The following is a 13,923-nucleotide window of genomic DNA, read 5'->3' as shown; positions in this document are numbered from 1 at the left end:
CCCGTATTTAACTCTCTCGAGGGAAGAAAATAATTGACTCTTTTCCCAAAATCATCACGCAGCAACTATCGGCACAGTAGTTAATTAATAACTACGGGGACGCCTTTATGTTTACCGTAAAAACAAGGCCGCCTCCCCGGCGGGCGTGCCGGGCGCCAGGCCCTCAGGAGCCACCGGGTACCCCTAAACACGGGCCTCGCCTTCCCCTTTGTCTCCTAACCGCCGGCCTTCGGGCGGGCACCGCCTCCCGAAGGCGAAAAATGAAAATGAGAAGCAAAAAAAAAACAAAAACAAAACCCCCACAAAAGCCGTGTTTTGAGCGGTTTGTGTGGCAGGAGGGGAGGGGACGGCCCGGAGTCCCGGTGCCCACACGGCGCGGCCGCGCTGAGGGGCGGAGGCAAGGAAGCAGAGAGGGCGCGCTCCGGCCGGCAGGCGGCGCATGCGCAGTGCGGGGCGGAAGGGGCTGGGGGCCGCCACCTCCCTCCCCGCCGGGCTGGGGCGCGCATGCGCTGTGGCGGCGGCAGGGGTGAGCGGCGGCAGGGGGAGGTTTGCCGCGCTCTCGCTGTCCCGCTCCCTCCGTGCTCGCCCTCCCGCCATGTTGTTGTGAGCCCCTCGCGGCCGAAGGGGGGGAGAGGAGGCAGGAAGGAGAGGCGCCGAGAGGAGGAGGAGGAGGAGGAGGTGGGAGGGGGGCGGCGGGCCGGCGGGCGGGCAGGGGTGTCCCAGGGCCCGCTCCGGCTCCATCGCAGCGAGCAGCGCCGCCAGCCAGCCCGTGAGTATCCTCGGGGGCCGGGGCCGCGCTGGGTAGGCCGCGGGCGGGCGGGCGGGCGGGCCCCCCTTCCTCCAACCCCCTTTTGTCTCCGGCCTCGGCTACGCGCCGAGGGAGGGGAGGGGAGAGGAGAGGGAGGGGAGAAGGAGGGCGGGAGGGGGCCATGTTGTGGCAGGTCACCGGGCGGCGCGGGGCCTGCTCGGCGGCCGCCCGCTCTTCGCCGCCTTTGTGTCCTCCCGGCTCGCCGGGGAGCGGCGCCGAGGTGGGGAGGGAGCGCCGTGAAGGGGAGGCGGCGGCGTGAGGGGGACGGGCGGCGGCGATGCTTGGGGAGGCGGGGGGGGGGGGGGGGGGGGGGGGGCAGGCATTGTGCGCTCGGCGAGCCGAGGGGAACGGGGCTTGGGGAGCTTTTCCATCCCAGGGGAGTGTGGAGGGTCGAAGTTGTTGCCTGAGAGAAGTCCCGGGAGGGGGGACACGGCAGGGCCCTCGGAGGCGGTGGGGGGTTCAGGTGGGAAGAGGCGCCGGGGCGCGTACACGCGTGGGGGTGACGGGAGTTTGGGGCAGGCCCGGGGCGGGGGGACACGGCGCTGGGTGTTACAATGGACGTCGGTACGAAGTGCTGCGGGGAGACGTGGGGGTGGCGTATCGGCAACCCCCCGGGCAATTGCGTGTGGAATTTGGATAAAATGGGCTTTGTTTAAATGTACCGAAAGCGTGAACACTTGTATTTTTTTTTTAATGCTCTTAAGGATATTGGCTGCTTTCTGAGGGTGGAGCGAGAAGGCCAAATGCTTTTGGTAGTTGATACCACACAATGAAGTGTTAGGTTTTAATTTTTCTTCAAATGTGTCTGCGGAGACAACAATAACAAAAAAGTTGAGAAAAATGCCAGCTGCCCTGAGTGGATCGTGCTTACAACTAACAGTTTGGTTTTTAATCTCCTTGGCAGTCATTGTGCAAAGATATTTTTTTTTTTTTTGGCATTGTTCTCTTTCATGTATTTCATAACCTCAGACTGTAATTACTTGAGAGAAAATGAATATACTCGTAACGCTTTATATTCTTCTGGCTTACTCTTTGGAGCAAGATGGCTTAACACTAAAATATGCAGCATGTTTTATACGTGATGTGATGAAGAGGTTATATCAGCTGATTTGGGGATGCTTTTTTCTGAGTAATGTAGCTGCGTATGAGCTATATAGGTCACTGCAAATGAGAATCAGTAAAACTTCTTATATCGCCTAATTCTTTGTCACCTATAGGCTACATGTTAACAAAATACTTTCAGCTTTATTTTAGTTTCTCTTTTACTGAAGTCTTTGTTGCAGCTCAACTGAGAGATCAGGCCTTTTTAGTTACCATGAGTTGATGGTATAGCTCTTCAGGTGTGTGGGATGTGAATGCATTTGAAATACAATTACTACCCCGTGTTACCATTTTTACATATAAAACATAATATTTTGTTATATTTAGTCATGTCTAGGTTTAAAATCAAATGTTAACAGTCACAGTTTTGTTGAGAAGCTGAGAGAATTACTGTCTACCTTTCTTTGGTCTACAACTCAGTTTGTGTCAGTATGAATACAAATATGTTAGGTAGGTGGGAGAAGGAAACTCGAATAAAAAGGGAAATGGTAATTTAGTGGTAGTGTAGTTTGGGTTATATGTGTAGAAATGACACTAAATCACCTGACAGTTTTCTGAAGTGTTCAGAGAGTTGAAAATTTGGAATTTGTCCCAGGAGAATGGTTAGTAGGCAAATGCATGTGAGAAACTGCTTGATAATGCAGATTCTGCAGTTTATTAGGTGGATATTGCACGTAGGAAAGTCCATGTTATTTGAGTAGCATTTTTTCTGCATTAATAGGGAATGGTACTTTTTTCCGTAGTACCATTCTATGGTACTTAATATTTTTCTTCTGTGTTAGGGATATTGGCACAGTGCTGAGGCAATTATAATTGTGTCTGGTATCACGATTGAGCTAATAGTGCAAGAAGCAGTTGGCTGAAAAAGCTGGACTCGCCTGTCTTCTGATGGGAAGATACCTCTTATTATGACAGTATATATTAAATCTCCTGTAGGATTGTAGTGCATTGAAAGCTTTATTTGCATGTTTTCCCCAAGATTTGTTCTCTCAAGTGTTTCTCTGCAATGTTCTCATTGGATATTGCAGATGTTTGGGACAAGCACTTTAACAGGACATCAGCTCGCTGAATACTGTGAGCTAGATCTGATTTTCAACAGCACTTTCTAGTTCACTTTTAGATATTTTTTCCAAATGATATGTGAGTGTGCATGTAGAATTTTCTAAAAGCGTTCTTCTTGATAACTTCATCTCTTTTCTTTGTCCAGTGGTTTCTAAAACCCCAAAATGATTAGGCCAAGTTTTTATACACAGGCAAGTAATCCAGTAGATGGTTTGAATTACTGCTTGTATGTCTTCCTGCTTCTTTCTGAATGTGGAACTATATAAAAATTCTCTCTCCATTGCAGTAAAAAGAAACCTAAATTCTCTTGAATGTTAAATTATTTCTCTGAAAGGACTCTCATGTGAAACAAGCATTAATACATTGTGTTGTCTTTAAAAGAAGTTTCTAATAGAAGCTCTACAAAGGAAACAACATAAAACTGTAAAGTAGACAAGCTTTATAAATACTTGTCATTGTGTGTATTTTATGTATAGGTATGTGAGAGAATTATCAGTCTTCTTTCTCTTCCTTTCAATAAATTTAGTTGAAAATGCTTGCTCATTTAATGTGAATTTTCCCCACTCGTAACATAGCTGCTATCTTGATTATTCCACACAATGCAACCATTCCAGTGTTGTCACAGAGCCAGTGCCCGGCTCTTGTCTCAGAAATGGGACAAGAAGTCTTTCGTTTAAAAGTCCATTTTCTCCTCCTATAACAGCAAATGCCGGTTATGTAGTCCTTCTAATAATGAAGTTGGAGGCACTTCTTAGTCATATAGTGGAAAAGAGTTTTAAATGACATCAGAATGTGTAATCATATTCAGTTCTAGCTGCTTGTGTGTAATTTCAAACAAGTTGTATAAAACTTGTTTTATAGTAATGGCTTGCATACTGAAACTTTATAGCAAGATATAGTTTGACTCCCACTCAGAATACCTGCTGTGGCTTTTAGGATAGTAGGCAAGAGCTTTTCAAGCGGGTATGTGAAGTGTTTAACTTACAAATAAAGACCAGATGTCATCTCTAGCAGTATCTTTAAAGATTACATTTCATTATTGGTTAACAGATTTTTTTTTTCCTAAATATGGCTGTTTAAGAACAGTTGTAGACATGTAGAAGAAATGTCTGAAGAGGTTTTGATGACCATCTTAGGAGTTGATAAAGAAATGTAAAACTCTGAAATGTAGCAAAAGTATCTCTGTAATCCACATTTGACTTTTTTGCTAACTTTTCTGTATATGCATCTATTTCCACTAAGCTTTAGAGTGGTGATATGATGTCTGCTGGCTGTGCTAAATACCACAACCTTCAGCCTAACAGGCAGATTTTTACAACATGTATCTGTGTACATTAGACTAAGTAATCTAGTGCACATTTTGTAATTTTGATTATTTTCAATTTTAATTTGTCATAAAATTCTAAGATAGGTTACTTCTTGCTTCATCAGTGTTACTGAGATATTGGTGAAACTCTCAGTTACAGGTGATAGGTCTGCTTGTCTTTCCATTATAAAGCTCTCGGCATGTAAATCCTAATGGAAATAAGGGTTGTGTCAGCCCTATGTTCATAACTTTGCTCTTAGATTTCATCCATGTAATTCCAAGGAAGAATTTTGAGTGATGTATTGAACTAGTTGTATACATTTTTTTTGTTTGTGTGGCTGGTCTGAAGTTTCATATAGAATTTGTTCACAAATCTCTTCAAAGAGGAAGTGGATTTTTAAAAGCTGTATTGGTGTGTTTAGTTCCGTAAGTCTTTACGTATGTGTATTGATTCAATACAAACCTAGACTTGCTGGAGATGACTTTGTGAGTTGAGCTAAAAATAACAAGTCTGTCTGTTTTGACTCATATTTTTCGAGTATTTTGCTGTTTATCACCATTACAATATATATTGCTTAAACTTTAGTTCTGGGTATACTACAATGAGTTAGTCACATAGTCGGAAGAAGTTGCAGAACTGATGTTCGTAGGGTATTTTGACAATAAGCAAATACCTACTGTAACAGTACTAATGAGACAAAGTAGGTTTAGATCTTAGGTGTTATAAACCCAAGATAGGTCAAGATTACAAAAAATCCTCCTACCGTACATCTATCTATATAATATATATCTCCCTAAAGATTCGACATTCAGTAGTCGATAAGGCTAGATTAAAAATGTAGAATTGCGTAGAGGGATTAGAGGACTGTGGTTTCTTTTGTCTATATCTTCATCCTAAGTGTTCTATTCTGATTGCGTATCTTTCCATATATGTCAGGTTTTATTGTTGGGACTTAACGTTCTTCTTTAGCTTGAAAAATGAGATATTTCTTGGACTTCAAAACTAATTTTTTTTCCTCCTCAAAAAGTACTTAGTTAAGATTGTAGGGCATGTTTGGGGTTTTATATATGTAGTCCTCTTGCTTTAAAAAGTCCATTTACATACTAAAAGATTGATAATACATCAGTTATGGTAGATTAAGAATATGTGTGGAGATCATTAAGTGTTCATGTTCAGGGGCAGGTATTTTTTCCTGCAGAGGATTTTGTCAATATCAGAGAGAGATTTTTGCTGTTGTCATTTATACTTGTTTCAAGCCAAGACTTAAATGCTTCAAAAATGATTTGGCAAACTTCATTTTAATCTGAGCTTGAAATCTTTTTTGTGAAAACCCCAGAATGTCCTATCGTGTGGGTTAGAGCAGTTTAATGTCAATTACTGTGTTAGAATCTTATATAGCTTAACAAATTTGAAAGAAAAGCTGAGGCTGGTGTGTAAGAATGAGATGTGGTTCAGATAGAGAAGTTAGTTTTCTGTGCTACTTCATTACATAGTCTACAAATGTATAGAATGGGACATAGCAGTATGATGAAATTAGTGGTTTTACACATCATGCTGAGTAATAACGTAAAAGAAACTGCTGCCATTATGATTTAAAGTCATTTTTACTGGTTTTAGCAGGGAAATATGTGGGCAAGCATTTATAAGGTATGGAACTCTACCATATTAATATATTGTCTTGTAAAAAAATCTGTGGTACTTTGTTTATCTTAGAGGCCTAGTTTGGTAAGGGTATTTAAAATTTAAAGTTTAAATCAATAAGCATTTTGACAATGGATATTGTTCTTACATAGCTTGGATTTTTTTTTTAATCCTAATTATAAGAATTGCATATTTAACATAAAAGGCTTGCCCACATATCTTTATCAAGACTTTTTCTTTTAGGTTTCTACATGGAGTGAACATTCCATGTGTTTCCCAAGGCATGAATGAAGTTGCCTGTCAGGAGACCAGAGAAATGATGCATGCAAACATTGGTCAGGAAGCTAGTGGGGTTGGAGTAGGGGTAGCCCCAGCTGGAACAGTAGTTGGAGCAACATCAGGGCCCAGTTCAGGTGGAAACACTCCTCATACCATCCCTGCAACTGCAGTGTCAGGTGCCTCTGATGTCCAGGTACCCCTCAATCAGTGTTCTCAGGATGGTGCCACAGTTGTGTATTTCTCCCAGGCTGGAGAGCAGTTGAGTGGCTACTCCTGCAAACACTGCTGGTCCAGAGGAGATAGCATGCATATAGATCATTCGGGAGGTAGTTTATTTGTTTTTCATTGAAACAGTTCCTGTGTTTTGTGTTGAATCCACATCTTTAAAAAAGATATATGTGAGTTAAGCTCTGTGCTTAAAGCCTGTAGTAACCCAAACTCTAAAAGTTCCAGTTATTTTTGTTAAAGCGGTTATAAACGAAACTGCATAAAACAATTTTGAAATGTTCAGTTTGAACCATTCATTTAACTTACAGAAGCATTTCATATTTCTGTGACTACATATTTTTTATCAGAATACCATCAAATCATTAGGTTTCAATTCATGCAAAACCATTGGTTTAGTTTGAAATGGGACTAGCTTCTTGTAGGCTTTATGAGGAGGAGTACGGATTTAGCACACAATCTTACTTGTTATACCTGCAGGTAAAAAATTTTTGTTCATGTCTTTCGAACTTTCTCCTTCTGCAGATAGCAACCTAGAAGAAAAAAAATCCAGCTTTAAGCTTTTACCCCCAACTGTTTAATTGATACAGCTTCCTAATTTTTCTTTAAAAACTTCATTCTGAATTTCAGATGGGAATGGCTTCTTTCCCCAGGACTCTTGTAATGTGCCACACTTAAGTCCATGAGGAACTTTTTGCACCTTCCCAAGTCCAAGGATTTATGGAATGTGTTCAAAAAATGTAGTAAATTAGGACGAAATGTGAATAAACAAAATTTGCTGACCTTAAAAGCAGGAATATCTGTTGTGTCCAGTTTTTTCTCATTCTTTAATTTCTTTTAGCATTTTTTTCCTGGTTTTAGTCTTTTACTCTTTTTAGTCTTCTCGTTTTAGTCTTTTACTTTTTTCTTTCCCTTGCGTCGATCTACATAGCAAAACAAAATGTCTTTTCCCCTGACATCCTGCTTCATGCTGTACCACATTCTGTATTACACTTACACAGAAACTGTACAGCAGTTCTGTAAATACAAAATGCTACAGTATTCTACTTGTCCACTTGGACACGCTTCCCAAGTATAAAAATCTTGGGTTTTTCCTTGCCAGCATTCAGTCTGTTACACAGGCAACGGTGCCAGTTTTCACTAGCATTTCCCAAGGCTGATACGTTGTGTAGATAAATTACTCACCGATAAGTAAATGCTGCGTAACAGTTGCATCTTTCTTCTGCCACCTGCTTTCCATCCCCAGTGGGAATCAGAGCCATGTCTTAATCCGCAGCCTTGTTTAATAATCACTTAGGTCCATCAAAGTATTTACGCATTCCTCCAGCAGGTAAATGTCATGAACCTTGTGTGTTTTCTGATAACTTGAATAGGGGATGCAGAGGAACTACTCTTATGTTTTAAAGTGCTTCAGTGGTTTTACACATCCTGAAGATTTAGAGAAGGGAAAATACTCTTACTTTGTTGTACGTTGTTACCCGTGTGAAAATAGTGGTTTCCAACTTAGTGTAATCAGTACTCCCTTATGTTCTGCCTTTTTTCACTGCTCCCATTCTTCCTTAGTAATATAAACTAACAGAAATCAAGTACAGATCAGGAGACTTCTCCATTTCAGTTCTTTGATTTGAGTGTTCTGCGTACCAGCGTTTTAGGGGATTTTGTTAAGACAAGTTACTGTATTTTTTGTTGAAGAACAGACAACTCCTGAGTTAGCAGTACTAAAGAAATGGGTTTTCTAAAATTAAATTTATGCAAACTGGAAGGAGTTTAGTTGCCAATGCGTTCTGTGAGCATTGGATAGACAGAATCTCTGTGTAGATGAATATTTGAAAAAGAGAATACTTTGATGCATTTAGAGAAAAACTGGAAAGAAAATTAATACAAATAAGTATAGTAGATCAATATCACAGAATGGTTGAGGTTGGAAGGGTCCTCTGGAAGTTATTTGGTCCAACCCTCCTGCTCAAGCAGGACCACCTAGAGCTAGTTGCCCAGATTGTCATATAGAGATACATATATAAAAAAAAGAAGTAGAAATTACGATACTGAAATCTTTGATCCAACAGACATTATCTAAGCATGTCTTAAAACTGTGTTTTATGTAAATTCCAGCATGCCATAGTGCGTCAAAGAATGTAAGACAATGCCAAAGTAATAAAAAATATAGCAAGACTGAACCATTTTTTTTGTGAAGACAATGGAGCCCTAGCCCCTCTGATTCAGTAGGAATTTAAAATGTGTAGAAAGTGAAATAATAAAAATGGAAAATGGTGAATTCAGCAGGGATTTTTCAAGCAAAAATAATCACAAAAAGTAAGAAATTTTAATGTATTGACAATAAGGATTGCCAGTCCTCTGGCAAGAAATTCATATAAGCCTGAGGCTTTAACAGGTAGATTCAAGTAAATACAGAACATGGAAAAAAATCTTTTATTCACTTCCATACCAGAAGATACCTGATACTTTTGACTGACTCTGAGTGGTACATAGAAGTGAGTTAAAAGAGGAGTTATTGTGAGCAGTTTGGTTTTAAGAGGAACAGATCAACTTGGCTGGAATCACTGGTGGATTTTGAAGAATCTTCAAATTAGTTGAAGTGCTAAAGAAGTTGAGTAACAGTCAGAATAAGAAGATAATAAATATACTTGATGAATTCCAAGAAATGGATTCCTGGGAAGACTAGGGAAGCATTATCTTGGTCTTCTGAAAGCCATCTAAAATGCCTTCAAAAGAACTGAAAGCCTTATTAAGCATAAGGCACGACAATGTCTTTAGTAAAGAGAATTCTTTGTCTAGTAGGATATTTAATTTTCACTCTAATAAGACTGAAGAATTGCTTGTCAGTGTCCCTCCTAAGGGATTATTGAGAAATTAACTATGGGAAGTGTCAATAGTTGGAAGGCAGTTCATGCCGTTAATAACATGCTTTAACTTTTGGTCAGCCCTGAAGCGGTCAGGCAGTTGGACTAGAAGGTCCCTTTCAACTGAAATATTCTATTCTGTGTTAATACACAGTAGCATTAGAGGCCATTGATAGCACAGGGAAAGATCAAGAGGGTTATCCTGGAGTTCCATGGAAGTACCGAGGCTTAATGTATACTGATTTGGAAATTATCGAAACTGCGATGGAAAAATTTCCTTTGAGGTGCCACACACATTTAGAAGAAGAGCAGGAACTTCAGACACACCACAGCTGAATGAAATTCAACACTTTGAGATGAAAAATCTTTTCTATAAGTGTATGCTTGACACGGTGTCTAAATTAACTATCCACTCTGATGCAAAACTAATATCATTGGCTCATAGAACGTTTCAGAGTAAGAGGCACAGAAACGTGTGATATTGTTAACATTCACATTCTGTCTGTTCTTCTATGGTTGCTTCAGCTGTAGCAACAGAAAATTAAAGTGATGTACAGCAGTTACTCATATGGCAAAAACTTTGGGAAGATGAACTGTTTTGCTGGCAGAGGGGGAGCCTGTACAGAATAGTTGGCAGCATAAGGGAGGGCAGAGGCTAGAGGAGTGCTCATTTGCATGAGAGATGATATCCAAAAATCTTTGGACACTCAGTGGAAAGGTAATGTAGGCGCAACTCCTCAATACAAGATGTCAAAGCCAAAAGTGCAATTTGAGTCAGGAGACCGCCATTGTCACCCTTTATACCAAAACAGCAGCGAGCGTCTAGTCACTGACTGACAGGATTAAGTATAAACTTAAACCAGAAATAACCATCCCTATGTCTCATTCATCTTCCTTAAAATATTTAATATTGAAAAAAGTTATAAAGGATAATGAACTAAGTATAAAGTCTAGCTTTTGACTTTTTTTTTTTCTTTCCCTCAAGACCAAAAAAGCACTTCAGGCTCTTTGATACTACAGCATCTGAGGAAGACCACTGTCCACTCTGTCATCATCCTTATTGCAGTCTACAACTACCTGAAGGGAGGTTGTAGTGAAGTGGGAGTCGGCCTCTTCTCTCAGGCAACTAGCCATAGGACAAGAGGACACAGCCTCAAGCTTCGCCAGGGGAGGTTCAGGTTGGACATCAGGAAGAATTTCTTTTCAGAAAGGGTTATTAGACATTGGAATGGGCTGCCCAGGGAGGTGGTGGAGTCACCATCTCTGGATGTGTTTAAGAAAAGACTGGACATGGCACTTAGTGCCATGGTCTAGTTGACAGGGTGGTGTCAGGGCAATGGTTGGACTCGATGATCCCAGAGGTCTCTTCCAACCTAGTTGATTCTGTGATTCTGTGATCCTTAACATCCCTGTGGGGCTGCAGATAGGTAGTCATCTCTTTGTAATTAATTCACATCACTTCTGTATTGAAGAATTGTCTGGAATACAAAGGCTTAGTGATCAGCAGTCAGTCTGTAATATTTGGAGTTAGAAATGAGATTTTGGGGAAGCTTAGGATGTATTTTCTTGTGTGTCAGAGTACTTGCAAATGTTCTTCCCATGTGCTGAAGCAAAGAGCTACAGCAGTCTGATATTGCCCAGGCTATTTGTCCTGGTTTTCCCCCTATCTGCCCTGTCTGCTTCCCTCCCTCATGGCAAAGGTACTTAAGCACTTCAGTTTAAGCGAAACACATCGAGTTATGAATTTTAGCATGTTGTTTGCTGCTTCTGCCCTCTCTGCCTCCAGTAAAGGGAAGAGGGTAGGAACTGATGGTGAAAACTTTGAGAGTCCTGCAGCAAGGTCTACCAGAGCCTTCATCAGATCCTGAAGAAGCAAGAGTTGATAAGCAAAAGAATGCCAGAGAAATGCTCTGATTGTAGTAGCCTTTTCAAAGCATGGGAAGGGTAGTGGTGCTATAAACAAAAGGATATAAATTGTGTCGTTGCACAAAGCTTCAGTTGAGCTGCAGTTGCTGTAACTCATTTGTGTTAGAATTTACAAACTGCTGGAGAAGTTTTGCGAATAGCTGCTGAAACAAAGAAAAATCCTTTTCTGGGGCGATGGAGAGAACAAAGGAAAGAGTCTTACTGAGTTCAAGAGCTTTTCAGCACTTCTGTGGTATGGAGAAGCAGCTCTATATATCAGTTTTTGCAAGTATTCAGTACGACTTCCATGGGGATCTATTAGAATAAATATAATCATGAGAAAATATTTGTATGTTATTAAACTAATGAAATGTGCAAATGTTTAACATTGCTGCCTCCAGGATAAAATGGACAATTTCTAGTGAAAATTTTGCCTTGGATTTTAAACAATAAGATTGTTTTGTTTGTAGTTCAAATAAGATATGCTAATATGTTTGTGCCATGGAAATTGGGAAATAATTTTCCCATACGAGACTTCACAGTCATGTAGCCATCCCTTGGAACAATGAACACAATCTCATCATTCAAATTGGGAACAGCATAATCTGTTTCCTGACCTTACAGTGGGAGCTGCATTTCCTGAATCATTAGTTCTTCCTTTTATAGATTCTGCTTAAAACTGTCCCTAGAAATCTAAGTGAGCTTGCAGTCTGTATTTTTTGATTTCCTAACTTTGTTTGCAACTTACACTTTATTTTTAAACTTAAGTAAAATTGTGAAATATAACTATTTTAAAGTGCTTTCAAAATAACTTTCATAAACGGATACTTTAAGACTTTTTCAAGTGCTAAGCAACTATGCAGTACATAAATACTTTTATTGCTAGTCTGTCATAGTGAAGGTCAAGCTTTGTCTTAGCTGACTGATGGCTCCTTCTCCCTGTAAAGTTAACATCCATCTGAAGCAGTTCTGAAGATCATTTATTTCTGTTTCTGCAATCAACAGGTTCTATTAACAACTTTCTTGTGTTGTCTTTCTGTGTTTGTTTGCAGTGGTTTTAATTTTTTATTTTGCTTTTTTCTTCAATTAATTACAGTAGCATTTAGCTCCACTTAACTAGAAAGCCAGATTATGAATGTCAAATGTATGATTTAAGCAGCTTCTCAAACTTGCAAATTAGTAAAACTTTTCAAGCTTCACAAACTAGGAAAAGAAATCTTACACTGGAATGATTTTCCATTGTGGTTGGGGGAGAGCTTGGGGGGGAGGGCATTTGATTCCTGTTTTGGAAAGCGTTGTATGCCCCGTTAAAACAACCTTGTTTAATAAGTTCTTGGTGAGATTTTTCCATCATACTAGTGCTGTATAATTTGGAGCAACAATCATAAGCTTTTTCAGGTGTATTTTAAGGTTGTGGCTTTTTGTGTGTTTAAAAAATCTAAATGTCTTACAGTCTGTGTACTTGAGACATCATCTTATTACCTGCTTGTGACTCTCACAGTTCTGGTAGCAGATATAGCTGGAAAGAGGTAACTTGTCTGTCTTTCCCCTCTCTTTGATTTGAAATTGCTAAAAAGGAATATTTTGTGACATACTGCGAGGTGTTTTCATGTAATTCAACTGAAAGAAAAACGTTGAGAACTTTTCTGTGATATACTTTAAATCACTTCCCTAGCTAGAGAGAAGAAAATTACAGCACTGAATTTTGCAGATACTTGGTTTGTATTTTTAGTAGTTTCAAGCACGTGGTGCATGGAGCAGGCATCTTAATGTTAACTGTCCTCAGGACAAGGAGAGTAATTGCAGTCACCTGACTTGTGCAAACAAGTTTATTCCATGTCTGTTCTTCTGAGACTTTTTTCTTTTATCACCCCTTCCAATCACATTTGCCGTTTTGATGTATCTGCATAGTTTCTGACCTTTTCACCAACATTTCGAACTGCAGCTGGTAGTTTCAGCTCATGAGATCCTTGACCAGTTCCCACCCACTGCATATTGTCTCGTGTGCCGTCAAGCTGTGAACAGCTACTCCCTCTTTGTGGATTGTAGTATTAATTGTGTCTTTATTAAGTAGATGCAAAAGCATGCTTGTGCTTTCTTCAGCTTTTTTGTGCTTTCTGCCATACTTCTTGAGTTAGTCTTTACATTTTCACCTGCCTTGATGTCTCCAAATAGCTGGCACTCATGCGTTTGTTGAGTTTCTCATTGTATCAATCGTTGTAGTTTGTCTTATGCTTAGACTGAGAGCTCTTTGAAGCAGAGCCCTTTGTACTTTAGTGCTTATGCAGTAAATTAACATAGGGAGACTCTGGTTTGATACTACAGCAAAACAAACAGCATGTGGTCACCTGTGCGTTGTCTTTGATTTAAATACAGATAAATTATCCTGTATACTTGTACAGCAATAGCTCTGTGCAGAATTGGCTCAGGTCTGCGAGGCATTATTGACAGTAGCATAAATCTGAATGGTAGCACTGCTTCTGGAGGTGATGTGGTCTGCAAGCAGCTGACACTATTCATGCACCTTGTGGCCTGATATGATGAGAACCAGAGACCTGAGCTGGCTGCTCATGGAGCCAGTTGAAGTTTCTTTGCATTTTATTCCTGTGTGCTCCAGGTTCTAGGTGGGATTATGAGTGAGGCCTCATTCCAAACATGATCATTATGTGGTTGTGGAGTTTTGTCCCAAAGCTAAAACTTGTTTTAGGCATTCTAGGAGAGTTTTGCGTAGACA

General features: G+C 40.3%; 1 protein-coding gene across 9 annotated transcripts in view; it reads left to right on the top strand.

Annotated features, from left to right (window-relative positions):
* The first annotated feature begins 691 nt into the window (after positions 1-691).
* The window catches only part of PUM2 (pumilio RNA binding family member 2), a 77,646-nt gene continuing 64,414 nt past the window's right edge, over positions 692-13,923 (top strand). For 7 of the 9 annotated variants that reach the window (XM_068397564.1, XM_068397545.1, XM_068397584.1 and 4 more), the window contains exon 1: positions 692-769. The gene's annotated coding sequence lies outside the window, so the exon portion shown is untranslated. Of the gene's footprint in view, positions 770-969; positions 1,029-10,269; positions 10,463-13,923 lie in introns of those variants that run through there. The other 2 variants (XM_068397522.1, XM_068397534.1) reach the window with 2 other exon arrangements.

This window comes from Nyctibius grandis, chromosome 1 (genome assembly GCF_013368605.1).
Source record: "Nyctibius grandis isolate bNycGra1 chromosome 1, bNycGra1.pri, whole genome shotgun sequence".
Taxonomy (NCBI): domain Eukaryota; kingdom Metazoa; phylum Chordata; class Aves; order Nyctibiiformes; family Nyctibiidae; genus Nyctibius; species Nyctibius grandis.
This window is presented reverse-complemented; position numbering and strand designations above follow the sequence as displayed.